Source organism: Dreissena polymorpha, chromosome 3 (genome assembly GCF_020536995.1).
Source record: "Dreissena polymorpha isolate Duluth1 chromosome 3, UMN_Dpol_1.0, whole genome shotgun sequence".
Classification (NCBI taxonomy): domain Eukaryota; kingdom Metazoa; phylum Mollusca; class Bivalvia; order Myida; family Dreissenidae; genus Dreissena; species Dreissena polymorpha.
The window spans coordinates 85,583,137-85,597,901 of NC_068357.1; the positions used below are offsets into that span (position 1 = coordinate 85,583,137).

Consider the following 14,765-nt stretch of genomic DNA (forward strand, 5'->3'; position numbering starts at 1 on the left):
ACTAAAATGCATCAAAACACAATGTGTTAACTGTTCCAAGTGTTCAAAGTATATCTTCGTATTTCAACTATTATGGTTACAATATACCAAAAGATTTCCTACACAAATTCAATGTAAAAGCAATAACTTCAACACAAAATAAAGTCAAACTTTTGCGCATAGAGACCCCCATAACCATACCTTTTCTTAAAGAGCATTCCAAGCCGCAATGATTTAGACAATAAAAAAGGGGGGTCATGCGTTTTGCAAGAAAGAACTCGATGCGAATCAGCGGTCACTGTTTTACAGCCATCAATTTACCGGGTTCGTACCAGTGGATTAGGGTTTCCCGCCATCTGTCAAAGTCTCATGTAGTCTTTAACCTTCAAGCAAATGAGTGAATTTCTGTTAAACATCAATGTCTTCCCTACCACATGCACAAAGAAACATTCTAAAATAAAGTCATGGCAAGTGCCCACACAGAGAATTGTGTCTTCTTATAAATGATGTTCGGGTTTTTAAAGAGTATAGCATTGCACTCCAAAAAGATTTAGTATATTGTAACCTAAAGGAAAAATATGTTCTGAATAAAATGTGTTTTTCTTGCATTTTATTATCTTCCTATTCATATTGCACCAATATATTAAGTTTGGCTGGATTATCTGTCCATTTGGCCATTTTAGATCACATTTTCACATGCGGGTGTTTTCGGTCCGAAGAAGGCGATTTAAGGCCTGTTAAAGCTTAAATGTCCCTTTAAGATTTAAAGCTGTTGTGTTCAATATCTGCAACACAATACCAAAACAAACCATATATGGACAGGCACGTGGGGCTTATGCGGGGTGGGTTCAAGAGAATACAAAATTTCATATTTTGGGCGCAAAATAAGTACTTTTGACTATTTTTATGGTGGCAATCTGATCAAAATGGGCGTTTATAACTGAGCGAAAGACAAAAATGCTCATTTTGGGGGTTTTGATTGGAACGAAAGGTTAAAATGAACAAGATACATATATGTTGGAGAGCAATATAAGCTTAGAAATGAAGTTCTATGAAGTAACAGGGGCAGAAAGGCAGCTCAGATCAATGCAGGCTTCCTGAAAGAGGTTTCTAGTACATCTTCTGGGGACACAGCTTCCCGCAGAATTCTCAACACAACAAATATCATTGATCCAAGTCACCTTTGTATGCAAAGACAAGCAAATAAGGCCAATACTTCCCATAAATCACTGAATGAGAGAAGCATGTACCAAATAAAAAACTAAACTGGTTGCTGAAAGTGCCACATTTTGGCAAAAAGATCCCTCTAAAGTTAATGATGAAGGGGACACTTGCTACAACAATCCTATGTTTAAGTCGGACGCCACATCCTTTCAAGCCGGGACCATGACTGTAAGCATATTGTGAGAAAACAATACCAAACACAAGCTAATTGTAGGGTTACAAGTAGCATATCAACTCAGATGCACTGCATACATTCTTAGGCACAAGGATACACCTGTTAAGTGGCAACTTCTGCTGCCAACAAAGCACGAGCTTTACGTGTCAGGACGCGGAACTATCCATACAAACTTCACGGGGAATTGCATGACAGCAAGGGTTTGAGTGACCACAAACCTGATTATGACAGTATTTCACGCCTTAAGCATCATAAATATGCTTATTTGCTTGTGTACATGATACTAATTTAGTATTTTCACCTGTTTTACCATCAACAACCCTTATCCAGTGGCCATCGGCTTAGTCGCAGACATTCCTCTACCTGAAAAAGTCAAACTTCCCAATAAAAAATAGATATAAAATGGCAAAAAAAACATGCATTTAAGTATTTTTAGTGTATTTCTATGAATAATATGAAGTAATAAACCTTGTTATGTTCATGATTGTACTAAATATGAAGGCTGCCTCAATTAAGTGTCTGCTGCACTGTCCAAACTGTAAAAATGTCCGCCATTCCATGTCGGTGAAAGGGGGCTCTGTTTGAATGTTCATGCTGTATGCACAAGCTATTGTTGCGTTACTGGATCACGGAGTCCCTGGCGTTAAATTCTGACTTCATGAAACACACTAACGCTACACGTTCAACCAATATGCCTTTGAATTCAAGTCGGAAAGCAATTTAGCCCTTATTTGGCTATATCAGGGTGGGGGGGGGGGTCAACTTAAAAAACAACTATTCCAGGTCAAATTATCTGAATTCATGCATTTAAGGCACTTATTTTCTTCTCTTCTGTTAAGAAATGACCAAAAATCAGCTTTCCCAGTCATATTTTGCACTTGCAGATGATATTTCATTTTACTTAAAGCTAGTTTAGGTTGCAATATACCAAAAGATTTCCTACACAAATTCAATGTAAAAGCAATAACTTCAACAAAAAATAAAGTCAAACTTTTGCGCATAGAGACCCCCATAACCATACCTTTTCTTAAAGAGCATTCCAAGCCGCAATGATTTAGACAATAAAAAAGGGGGGTCATGCGTTTTGCAAGAAAGAACTCGATGCGAATCAGCGGTCACTGTTTTACAGCCATCAATTTACCGGGTTCGTACCAGTGGATTAGGGTTTCCCGCCATCTGTCAAAGTCTCATGTAGTCTTTAACCTTCAAGCAAATGAGTGAATTTCTGTTAAACATCAATGTCTTCCCTACCACATGCACAAAGAAACATTCTAAAATAAAGTCATGGCAAGTGCCCACACAGAGAATTGTGTCTTCTTATAAATGATGTTCGGGTTTTTAAAGAGTATAGCATTGCACTCCAAAAAGATTTAGTATATTGTAACCTAAAGGAAAAATATGTTCTGAATAAAATGTGTTTTTCTTGCATTTTATTATCTTCCTATTCATATTGCGCCAATATATTAAGTTTGGCTAGATTATCTGTTCATTTGGCCATTTTAGATCACATTTTCACATGCGGGTGTTTTCGGTCCGAAGAAGGCGATTTAAGGCCTGTTAAAGCTTAAATGTCCCTTTAAGATTTAAAGCTGTTGTGTTCAATATCTGCAACACAATACCAAAACAAACCATATGGACAGGCACTTGGGGCTTATGCGGGGTGGGTTCAAGAGAATACAAAATTTCATATTTTGGGCGCAAAATAAGTACTTTTGACTATTTTTATGGTGGCAATCTGGTCAAAATGGGCGTTTATAACTGAGCAAAAGACAAAAATGCTCATTTTGGGGGTTTAGACTGGAAGGAAAGGTTAAAATGAACAAGATACATATATGTTGGAGAGCAATATAAGCTTAGAAATGAAGTTCTATGAAGTAACAGGGGCAGAAAGGCAGCTCAGATCAATGCAGGCTTCCTGAAAGAGGTTTCTAGTACATCTTCTGGGGACACAGCTTCCCGCAGAATTCTCAACACAACAAATATCATTGATCCAAGTCACCTTTGTATGCAAAGACAAGCAAATAAGGCCAATACTTCCCATAAATCACTGAATGAGAGAAGCATGTACCAAATAAAAACTAAACTGGTTGCTGAAAGTGCCACATTTTGGCAAAAAGATCCCTCTAAAGTAAATGATGAAGGGGACACTTGCTACAACAATCCTATGTTTAAGTCTGACGCCACATCCTTTCAAGCCGGGACCATGACTGTAAGCATATTGTGAGAAAACAATACCAAACACAAGCTAATTGTAGGGTTACAAGTAGCATATCAACTCAGATGCACTGCATACATGCTTAGGAACAAGGATAAACATGTTAAGTTCCAACTTCTGCTGCCAACAAAGCACGAGCTTTACGTGTCTGGACGCGGAACTATCCATACAAACTGCACGGGGAATTGCATGACGGCAAGGGTTTGAGTGACCACAAACCTGATTATGACAGTATTTCACGCCTTAAGCATTATAAATATGCTTATTTGCTTGTGTACATGATAATAATTTAGTATTTTCACCTGTTTTACCATCAACAACCCTTATCCAGTGGCCCTCGGCTTAGTCGCAGACATTCCTCTACCTGAAAAAGTCAAAATTCCCAATAAAAAATAGATATAAAATGGCAAGAAACATGCATTTAAGTATTTTTAGTGTATTTCTATTAATCATATGAAGAAATAAACCTTGTTATGTTCATGATTGTACTAAATATGAAGGCTGCCTCAATTAAGTGTCTGCTGCACTGTCCAAACTGTAAAAATGTCCGCCATTCCATGTCGGTGAAATGGGGCTCTGTTTGAATGTTCATGCTTTATGCACAAGCTATTGTTGCGTTACTGGATCACGGAGTCCCTGGCGTTAAATTCTGACTTCATGAAGCACACTAACGCTACACGGTCAACCAATATGCCTTTGAATTCAAGTCGGAAAGCAATTTAGCCCTTATTTGGCTATATCAGGGTGGGGGTCAACTTGAAAAACAACTATTCCAGGTCAAATTATCTTAATTCATGCATTTAAGGCACTTATTTTCTTCTCTTCTGTTAAGAAATGACCAAAAATCAGCTGTCCCAGTCATATTTTGCGCTTGCAGATGATATTTCATTTTTACCTAAAGCTAGTTTAGGTTACAATATACCAAAAGGTTTCCTACACAAATTCAATGTAAAAGCAATAACTTCAACAAAAAATAAAGTCAAACTTCTGCGCATAGAGACCCCCATAACCATACCTTTTCTTAAAGAACATTCCAAGCCGCAATGATTTAGACAATGAAAAAGGGGGGTCATGCGTTTTGCAAGAAAGAACTCGATGCGAATCAGCGGTCACTGTTTTACAGCCATCAGTTTACCGGGTTCGTACCAGTGGATGAGGGTTTCCCGCCATCTGTCAAAGTCTCATGTAGTCTTTAACCTTCAAGCAAATAAGTGAATTTCTGTTAAACATCAATGTCTTCCCTACCACATGCACAAAGAAACATTCTAAAATAAAGTCATGGCAAGTGCCCACACAGAGAATTGTGTCTTCTTATAAATGATGTTCGGGTTTTTAAAGAGTATAGCATTGCACTCAAAACAGATTTAGTATATTGTAACCTAAAGGAAAATTATGTTCTGAATAAAATGTGTTTTTCTTACATATTATTATCTTCCTATTCATATTGCACCAATATATTAAGTTTGGCTAGATTATCTGTCCAGTTGGCCATTTTAGATCACATTTTCACATGCGGGTGTTTTCGGTCCGAAGAAGGCGATTTAAGGCCTGTTTAAGCTTAAATGTCCCTTTAAGATTTAGAGCTGTTGTGTTCAATATCTGCAACAAAATAACAAAACCATATGGACAGGCACGTGGGGCGTATGCGGGGTGGGGAAAGAATGAACTTGTTTGATATTTTCACTCCAAGCAATTTTGATAATATCTTTTTTGTGTTTTTTAATACCCCCGAAAATGTCAATTTCAAAGCAAAAAAATCCAATTTCATCCAAGACAAACAACAAATAAGCAAACATGAGAAATCAAAGATACTTTGAAGTTTAGAAATCAATAAGCTTCCTATAACTTGTTGTTTCACACTAATAAAAGTGTGAAATCTTGAAAGCGCCTTGTTGCTCGGAGCCCATTTATTACCAGTCGCCAATGATATATTCTAGCATATAATGCCATGGGTGCCTTTAAACTGCAGCAGATGGTCACTATGCACTGCCAGCTGTCTTTCAGAGGTTCAATAGAATATAAAATTTCATATTTTGGGCGCAAAATAAGTACTTTTGACTATTTTTATGGTGGCAATCTGGTCAAAATGGGCGTTTATAACTGAGCGAAAGACAAAAATGCTCATTTTGGGGGTTTAGACTGGAAGGAAAGGTTAAAATGAACAAGATACATATATGTTGGAGAGCATTATAAGCTTAGAAATGAAGTTCTATGAAGTAACAGGGGCAGAAAGGCAGCTCAGATCAATGCAGGCTTCCTGAAAGAGGTTTCTAGTACATCTTCTGGGGACACAGCTTCCCGCAGAATTATCAACACAACACAAATCATTGATCCAAGTCACCTTTGTATGCAAAGACAAGCAAATAAGGCCAATACTTCCCATAAATCACTGAATGAGAGAAGCATGTACCAAATAAAAAACTAAATTGGTTGCTGAAAGTGCCACATTTTGGCAAAAAGATCCCTCTAAAGTAAATGATGAAGGGGACACTTGCTACAACAATCCTATGTTTAAGTCGGACGCCACATCCTTTCAAGCCGGGACCATGACTGTAAGCATATTGTGAGAAAACAATACCAAACACAAGCTAATTGTAGGGATACAAGTAGCATATCAACTCAGATGCACTGCATACATGCTTAGGAACAAGGATAAACATGTTAAGTGGCAACTTCTGCTGCCAACAAAGCACGAGCTTTACGTGTCAGGACGCGGAACTATCCATACAAACTGCACGGGGAATTGCATGACGGCAAGGGTTTGAGTGACCACAAACCTGATTATGACAGTATTTCACGCCTTAAGCATTATAAATATGCTTATTTGCTTGTGTACATGATAATAATTTACTATTTTCACATGTTTTACCATCAACAACCTTATCCAGTGGCCCTCGGCTTAGTCGCAGACATTCCTCTACCTGATAAAGTCAAATTCCCAATAAAAAATAGATATAAAATGGCAAGAAACATGCATTTAAGTATTTTTAGTGTATTTCTATGAATAATATGAAGTAATAAACCTTGTTATGTTCATGATTGTACTAAATATGAAGGCTGCCTCAATTAAGTGTCTGCTGCACTGTCCAAACTGTAAAAATGTCCGCCATTCCATGTCGGTGAAATGGGGCTCTGTTTGAATGTTCATGCTTTATGCACAAGCTATTGTTGCGTTACTGGATCACGGAGTCTCTGGCGTTGAATTCTGACTTCATGAAGCACACTAACGCTACACGGTCAACCAATATGCCTTTGAATTCAAGTCGGAAAGCAATTTAGCCCTTATTTGGCTATATCAGGGTGGGGGTCAACTTGAAAAACAACTATTCCAGGTCAAATTATCTGAATTCATGCATTTAAGGCACTTATTTTCTTCTCTTCTGTTAAGAAATGACCAAAAATCAGCTTTCCCAGTCATATTTTGCACTTGCAGATGATATTTCATTTTTACCTAAAGCTAGTTTAGATTACAATATACCAAAAATTTCCTACGCAAATTCAATGTAAAAGCAATAACTTCAACAAAAATAAAATCAAACTTCTGCGCATAGAGACCCCCATAACCCATACCTTTTCTTAAAGAGCATTCCAAGCCGCAATGATTTAGACAATGAAAAGGGGGTCATGCGTTTTGCAAGAAAGAACTCGATGCGAATCTGCGGTCACTGTTTTACAGCCATCAATTTACCGGGTTCGTACCAGTGGATGAGGGTTTCCCGCCATCTGTCAACGTCTCATGTAGTCTTTAACCTTCAAGCAAATGAGTGAATTTCTGTTAAACATCAATGTTTTCCCTACCACATGCACAAAGAAACATTCTAAAATAAAGTCATGGCAAGTGCCCACACAGAGAATTGTGTCTTCTTATAAATGATGTTCGGGTTTTTAAAGAGTATAGCATTGCACTCCAAAAAGATTTAGTATATTGTAACCTAAAGGAAAAATATGTTCTGAATAAAATGTGTTTTTCTTGCATATTATTATCTTCCTATTCATATTGCACCAATGTATTAAGGTTTGGCTGGATTATCTGTCCATTTGGCCATTTTAGATCACATTTTCACATGCGGGTGTTTTCGGCCCGAAGAAGGCGATTTAAGGCCTGTTTAAGCTTAAATGTCCCTTTAAGATATAAAGCTGTTGTGTTCAATATCTGCAACAAAATACCAAAACAAACCATATGGACAGGCACGTGGGGCGTATGCGGGGTGGGGAAAGAATGAACTTGTTAGATATTTTCACTCCAAGCAATGTTGATAATATCTTTTTTTTTTGTTTTTTTTAATACCCCCAAAATGTCAATTTCAAAGCAAAAAATTCCAATTTCATCCAAGACAAACAACAAATAAGCAAAAATGAGAGATCAAAGATACTTTGAAGTGTAGAAGAAATCAATAAGCTTCCTATAACTTGTTGTTTCACACTAAAAAAAGTGTGAAATCTTGAAAGCGCCTTGTTGCTCGGAGCCCATTTATTTACCAGTCGCCAATGATAATTCTAGCATATAATGCCATGGGTGCCTTTTAAACTGCAGCAGATGGTCAATATGCACTGCCAGCTGTCATTCAGAGGTTCAAGAGAATACAAATTTTATATTTTGGGCACAAAATCAGTAATTTGACTATTTTTATGGTGGCAATCTGGTCAAAAATGGGCGTTTATAACTGAGCGAAAGACAAAAAATGCTCATTTTGGGGGTTTAGACTGGAAGGAAAGGTTAACATGAACAAGATACATATATGTTGGAGGAGCATTATAAGCTTAGAAATGAAGTTCTATGAAGTAACAGGGGCAGAAAGGCAGCTCAGATCAATGCAGGCTTCCTGAAAGAGGTTTCTAGTACATCTTCTGGGGACACCAGCTTCCGCAGAATTCTCAACACAACAAATATCATTGATCCAAGTCACTTTTGTATGCAAGACAAGCAAATAAGGCCAATACTTCCCATAAATCACTGAATGAGAGAAGCATGTACCAAATAAAAACTAAACTTGTTGCTGAAAGTGCCACATTTTGGCAAAAAGATCCTCTAAGGTAAATGATGAAGGGGACCACTTGCTACAACAATCCTATGTTTAAGTCGGACGCCACATCCTTTCAAGCCGGGACCATGACTGTAAGCATATGTGAGAAAAACAATTCCAAACACAAGCTAATTGTAGGGTTACAAGTAGCATATCAACTCAGATGCACTGCATACATGCTAAGGAACAAGGATAAACCTGTTAAGTGCCAACTCTTGCTGCCAACAAAGCACGAGCTTTACGTGTCAGAACGCGGAACTATCCATACAAACTTCACGGGAAATTGCATGACGGCAAGGGTTTGAGTGACCACAACCTGATTATGACAGTATTTCACGCCTTTAGAATCATAAATATGCTTAATTGCTTGTGTACATGATAATAATTTATTATTTTCACCTGTTTTACCATCAACAACCCTTATCCAGTGGCCCTTGGCTTAGTCGCAGACATTCCTCTACCTGAAAAAGTCAAAATTCCCAATAAAAATAGATATAAATGGCCAGAAACATGCATTTAAGTATTTTTAGTGTATTTCTATGAATAATATGAAGTAATAAACCTTGTTATGTTCATGATTGTACTAAATATGAATGCTGCCTCAATTAGTGTCTGCTGCACTGTCCAAATTGTAAAATGTCCGCCATTCCATGTCGGTGAAATGGGGCTCTGTTTGAATGTTCATGCTTTATGCACAAGCTATTGTTGCGTTACTGGAATCACGGAGTCCCTGGCGTTGAATTCTGACTTCATGAAGCACACTAACTCTACAAAGTCAACCAATATGCCTTTTGAATTCAAGTCGGAAAGCAATTTAGCCCTTATTTGGCTATTATAGAGGTGGGGGGGTCAACTTGAAAACAACTATCCAAGGTCAAATTATCTGAATTCATGCATTTAAGGCACTTATTTTCTTCTGTTTTGTTAAGAAATGACCAAAAATCAGCTTTCCCAGTCATATTTTGCACCTGCAGATGATATTTCATTTTTACCTAAAGCTAGTTTAGGTTACAATATACCAAAGATTTCCTACACAAATTCAATGTAAAAGCAATAAATTCAACAAAAATAAAGTCAAACTTCTGCGCATAGAGACCCCCATAACCATACCTTTTCTTAAAGAGCATTCCAAGCCGCAATGATTTAGACAATGAAAAAGGGGTCATGCGTTTTGCAAGAAAGAACTCGATTGCGAATCAGCGGTCACTGTTTTAACAGCCATCAATTTTACCGGGTTCTACCAGTGGATGAGGGTTTCCCGCCATCTGTCAAAGTCTCATGTAGTCTTTAACCTTCAAGCAATGCAGTGAATTTCTATTAAACATCAATGTTTTCCCTACCACATGCACAAAGAAACATTCTAAAATAAAGTCATGGCAAGTGCCCACACAGAGAATTGTGTCTTCTTATAATGATCTTCGGGTTTTTAAAGAGTATAGCATTGCACTCACAAAAAGATTTAGTATATTGTAACCTAAAGGAAAATATGTTCTGAATAAAATGTGTATTTCCTTGCATATTATATCTTCCTATTCATATTGCAACCAATATATTAAGTTGGCTGGATTATCTGTCCATTTGGCCATTTTAGATCACATTTTCACATGCGGGTGTTTTCGGTCCGAAGAAGGCGATTAAGGCCTGTTAAAGCTTAAATGTCCCTTTAAGATTGATAGCTGTTGTGTTCAATATCTGCAACAAAATAACCAAAACCATATGGACAGGCACGTGGGGGCTTTATGCGGGGTGAGGAAAGAATGGAACTTGTTAGATATTTTCACTCAAAGCAATTTTGATAATATCTTTTGTGTTTTTTTTTAATACCCCCGAAAATGTCAATTTCAAAGCAAAAAAATCCAATTTCATCCAAGACAAACAACAAATAAGCAAAAATGAGAAATCAAAGATACTTTGAAGTGTAGAAATCAATAAGCTTCCTATAACTTGTTGTTTCACACTAATAAAAGTGTGAAATCTTGAAAGCGCCTTGTTGCTCGGAGCCAATTTATTTACCAGTCGCCAATGATATATTCTAGCATATAATGCCATGGGTGCCTTTAAACTGCAGCAGATGGTCAATATGCACTGCCAGCTGTCATTCAGAGGTTCAAGAGAATACAAAATTTCATATTTTGGGCGCTAAATAAGTACTTTTGACTATTTTTATGGTGGCAATCTGGTCAAAATGGGCGTTTATAACTGAGCGAAAAACAAAAATGCTAATTTGGGGGTTTAGACTGGAAGGAAAGGTTAAAATGAAAAAGATACATATATGTTGGAGAGCATTATAAGCTTAGAAATGAAATTCTATGAAGTAACAGGGGCAGAAAGGCAGCTCAGATCAATGCAGGCTTCCTGAAAGAGGTTTCTAGTACATCTTCTGGGGACACAGCTTCCCGCAGAATTCTCAACACAACAAATATCATTGATCCAAGTCACCTTTGCATGCAAAGACAAGCAAATAAGGCCAATACTTCCCATAAATCACTGAATGAGAGAAGCATGTACGAAATAAAAAAACTAAACTGGTTGCTGAAAGTGCCACATTTTGGCAAAAAGATCCCTCTAAGTAAATGATGAGGGGACACTTGCTACAACAATGCTATGTTTAAGTCGGACGCCTCATCCTTTCAAGCCGGGACCATGACTGTAAGCATATTGTGAGAAAACAATACCAACACAAGCTAATTGTAGGGTTACAAGTAGCATATCAACTCAGATGCACTGCACACATGCTCAGTAACAAGGATAAACATGTTAAGTGCCACTTTCTGCTGCCAACAAAGCACGAGCTTTACGTGTCAGGACGCGGAACTATCCATATAAACTGCACGGGGAATTGCATGACGGCAAGGGTTTGAGTGACCACAAACCTGATTATGACAGTATTTCACGCCTTAAGCATCATAAATATGCTTATTTGCTTGTGTACATGATAATAATTAAGTATTTTCACCTGTTTTACCATCAACAACCCTTATCCAGTGGCCCTCGGCTTAGTCGCAGACATTCCTCTACCTGAAATGTCAAAATTCCCAATAAAAAATAGATATAAAATGGCAAAAACATGCATTTAAGTATTTTTAGTGTATTTCTATGAATAATATGAAGTAATAAACCTTGTTATGTTCATGATTGTACTAAATATGAAGGCTGCCTCAATTAAGTGTCTGCTGCACTGTCCAAACTGTAAAAATATCCGCCATTCCATGTCGGTGAAATGGGGCTCTGTTTGAATGTTCATGCTTTATGCACAAGCTATTGTTGCGTTACTGGATCACGGAGTCCCTGGCGTTGAATTCTGACTTCATGAAGCACACTAACGCTACACGGTCAACCAATATGCCTTTGAATTCAAGTCGGAAAGCATTTAGCCCTTAATTGGCTATATCAGGGTGGGGGTCAACTTAAAAAACAACTATTCCAGGTCAAATTATCTGAATTCATGCATTTAAGGAACTAATTTTCTTCTCTTCTGTTAAGAAATGACCAAAAATCAGCTGGGAAACAGTCATATTTTGCACTTGCAGATGATATTTCATTTTTACCTAAAGCTAGTTAAGGTTACAATATACCAACAGAATTCCTACACAAATTCAATGTAAAAGCAATAACTTCAACAAAAAATAAAGTCAAACTTCTGCGCATAGAGACCCCCATAACCATACCTTTCTTAAAGAGCATTCCAAGCCGCAATGATTTAGACAATGAAAAAAGGGTCATGCGTTTTGCAAGAAGAACTCGATGCGAATCAGCGGTCACTGTTTTACAGCCATCAGTTTACCGGGTTCGTACCAGTGGATGAGGGTTTCCCGCCATCTGTCAAAGTCTCATGTAGTCTTTAACCTTCAAGCAAATGAGTGGATTCTGTTAAACATCAATGTCTTTCCTACCACATGCACAAAGAAACATTCTAAAATAAAGTCATGGCAAGTGCCCACACAGAGAATTGTGTCTTCTTATAAATGATGTTCGGGTTTTTAAAGAGTATAGCATTGCACTCCAAAAGATTTAGTATATTGTAACCTAAAGGAAAAATATGTTCTGAATAAAATGTGTTTTTCTTGCATATTATTATCTTCCTATTCATATTGCACCAATATATTAAGTTTGGCTAGATTATCTGTCCATTGGCCATTTTAGATCACATTTTCACATGCGGGTGTTTTCGGTCCGAAGAAGGCGATTTAAGGCCTGTTTAAGCTTAAATGTCCCTTTAAGATTTAAAGCTGTTGTGTTCAATATCTGCAACAAAATAACAAAACAATATGGACAGGAACGTGGGGCTTATGCGGGTGGGGGGAAAAAAATGAACTGTTAGATATTTTCACTCCAAGCATTTTGATAATATCTTTTTTGTGTGTTTTTTTTAATTCCCCGAAAATGTCAATTTCAAAGCAAAAAATCCAATTTCATCCAAGACAAACAACAAATAAGCAAAAATGAGAGATCAAAGATACTTTGAAGTGTAGAAATCAATAAGCTTCCTATAACTTGTTGTTTCACACTTAAAAAAGTGTGAAATCTTGAAAGCGCCTTGTTGCTCTGAGCCCATTTATTTACCAGTCGCCAATGATATATTTTAGCATATAATGCCATGGGTGCCTTTAAACTGCAGCAGATGGTCAATATGCACTGCCAGCTGTCATTCAGAGGTTCAAGAGAATACAAAATTTCATATTTTGGGCGCAAAATAAGTACTTTTGACTATTTTTATGGTGGCAATCTGGTCAAAATGGGCGTTTATAAACTGAGCGAAAGACAAAAAATGCTCATTTTAAGGGTTAAGTCTGGAAGGAAAGGTTAAAATGAACAAGACACATATATGTTGGAGAGCATTATAAGCTTAGAAATGAAGTTCTATGAAGTAACAGGGGCAGAAAGGCAGTTTAGATCAATGCAGGCTTCTGAAAGGCTTACGGAATTCTAGTTCTGCTTCTGGGGACACAGCTTCCGCAGAATTCTCAACACAACAAAATCATTGATCCAAGTCACCTTTGTATGCAAAGACAAGCAAATAAGGCCAATACTTCCATAAATTACTGAATGAGAGAAGCATGTACCAAATAAAAAAATAAACTGGTTGCTGAAAGTGCCACATTTTGGCAAAAAGATCCCTCTAAGGTAAATGATGAAGGGACACTTGCTACAACAATCCTATGTGTTAAGTCGGAGCCTCATCCTTTCAAGCCGGCCGGGACCATGACTGTAAGCATATTGTGAGAAAACAATACAAACACAAGCTAATTGTAGGGTTACAAGTTGCATATCAACTCAGATGCACTGCATACATGCTTAGGAACAAGGATAAACCTGTTAAGTGCCAACTTCTGCTGCCCACAAAGCACGAGCTTTACGTGTCAAGACCGCGGACTATCCATACAAACTTCACGGGGAATTGCATGACGGCAAGAGTTTGAGTGACCACAAACCTGATTATGACAGTATTTACGCCTTTAACATCATAAATATGCTTATTTGCTTGTGTACATGATAATAATTTAGATTTTCACCTGTTTTACCATCAACAACCCTTATCCAGTGGCCCTCGGCTTAGTCGCAGACATTCCTCTACCTGAAAAAAGTCAAAATTCCCAATAAAAAATAGAATAAAATGGCAAAAAACATGCATTTAAGTATTTTTAGTGTTATTTCTGTGAATAATATGAAGTAATAACCTTGTTATGTTCATGATTGTACTTAATATGAAGGCTGCCTCAATTAAGTGTCTGCTGCACTGTCCAAACTTTAAAAATGTCCGCCATTCCATGTCGGGGAGGGGAAATGGGGCTCTGTTTGAAGTTCATGCTTTATGCAAAGCTATTGTTGCGTTACTGGATCACGGAGTCCCTGGCGTTGAATTCTGACTTCAGAAGCACACTCACCTACACGGTCAACCAATATCCTTTGAATTCAAGTCGGAAAGCAATTTAGCCCGTATTTGGGCTATATCAGGGTGGGGGGGGTTCAACTTGAAAAACAACTATTCCAGGTCAATTATCTGAATTCATGCATTAAGGCACTTTCTTCTCTTTTGTTAAGAAATGACCAAAAATCAGCTTTCCCCAGTCCATATTTGCACTTGCAGATGATATTTCATTTTTACATAAAAGTAGTTTAGGTTACAATATACCAAAAGATTTCCTCC

The 14,765-nt window shown here is 37.5% G+C and overlaps 1 long non-coding RNA gene across 5 annotated transcripts; it reads right to left on the reverse strand.

Annotated features, from left to right (window-relative positions):
- Positions 1–63: 63 nt before the first annotated feature.
- LOC127875084 (uncharacterized) lies at positions 64–14,194 on the reverse strand. 5 transcript variants are annotated; one of them, XR_008047256.1, is made up of 8 exons: positions 14,131–14,194; positions 12,402–12,463; positions 11,574–11,635; positions 9,859–9,909; positions 3,896–3,957; positions 2,400–2,581; positions 1,680–1,741; positions 64–362 (listed from the first exon to the last, which is right to left on the reverse strand). It is a non-coding gene; the product is annotated as an uncharacterized LOC127875084 (long non-coding RNA). The 5 variants fall into 5 exon arrangements; XR_008047253.1 differs by having other exon boundaries at positions 66–362; positions 12,413–12,463; XR_008047257.1 differs by lacking the exon at positions 12,402–12,463 and having other exon boundaries at positions 65–362.
- Positions 14,195–14,765: the final 571 nt, after the last annotated feature.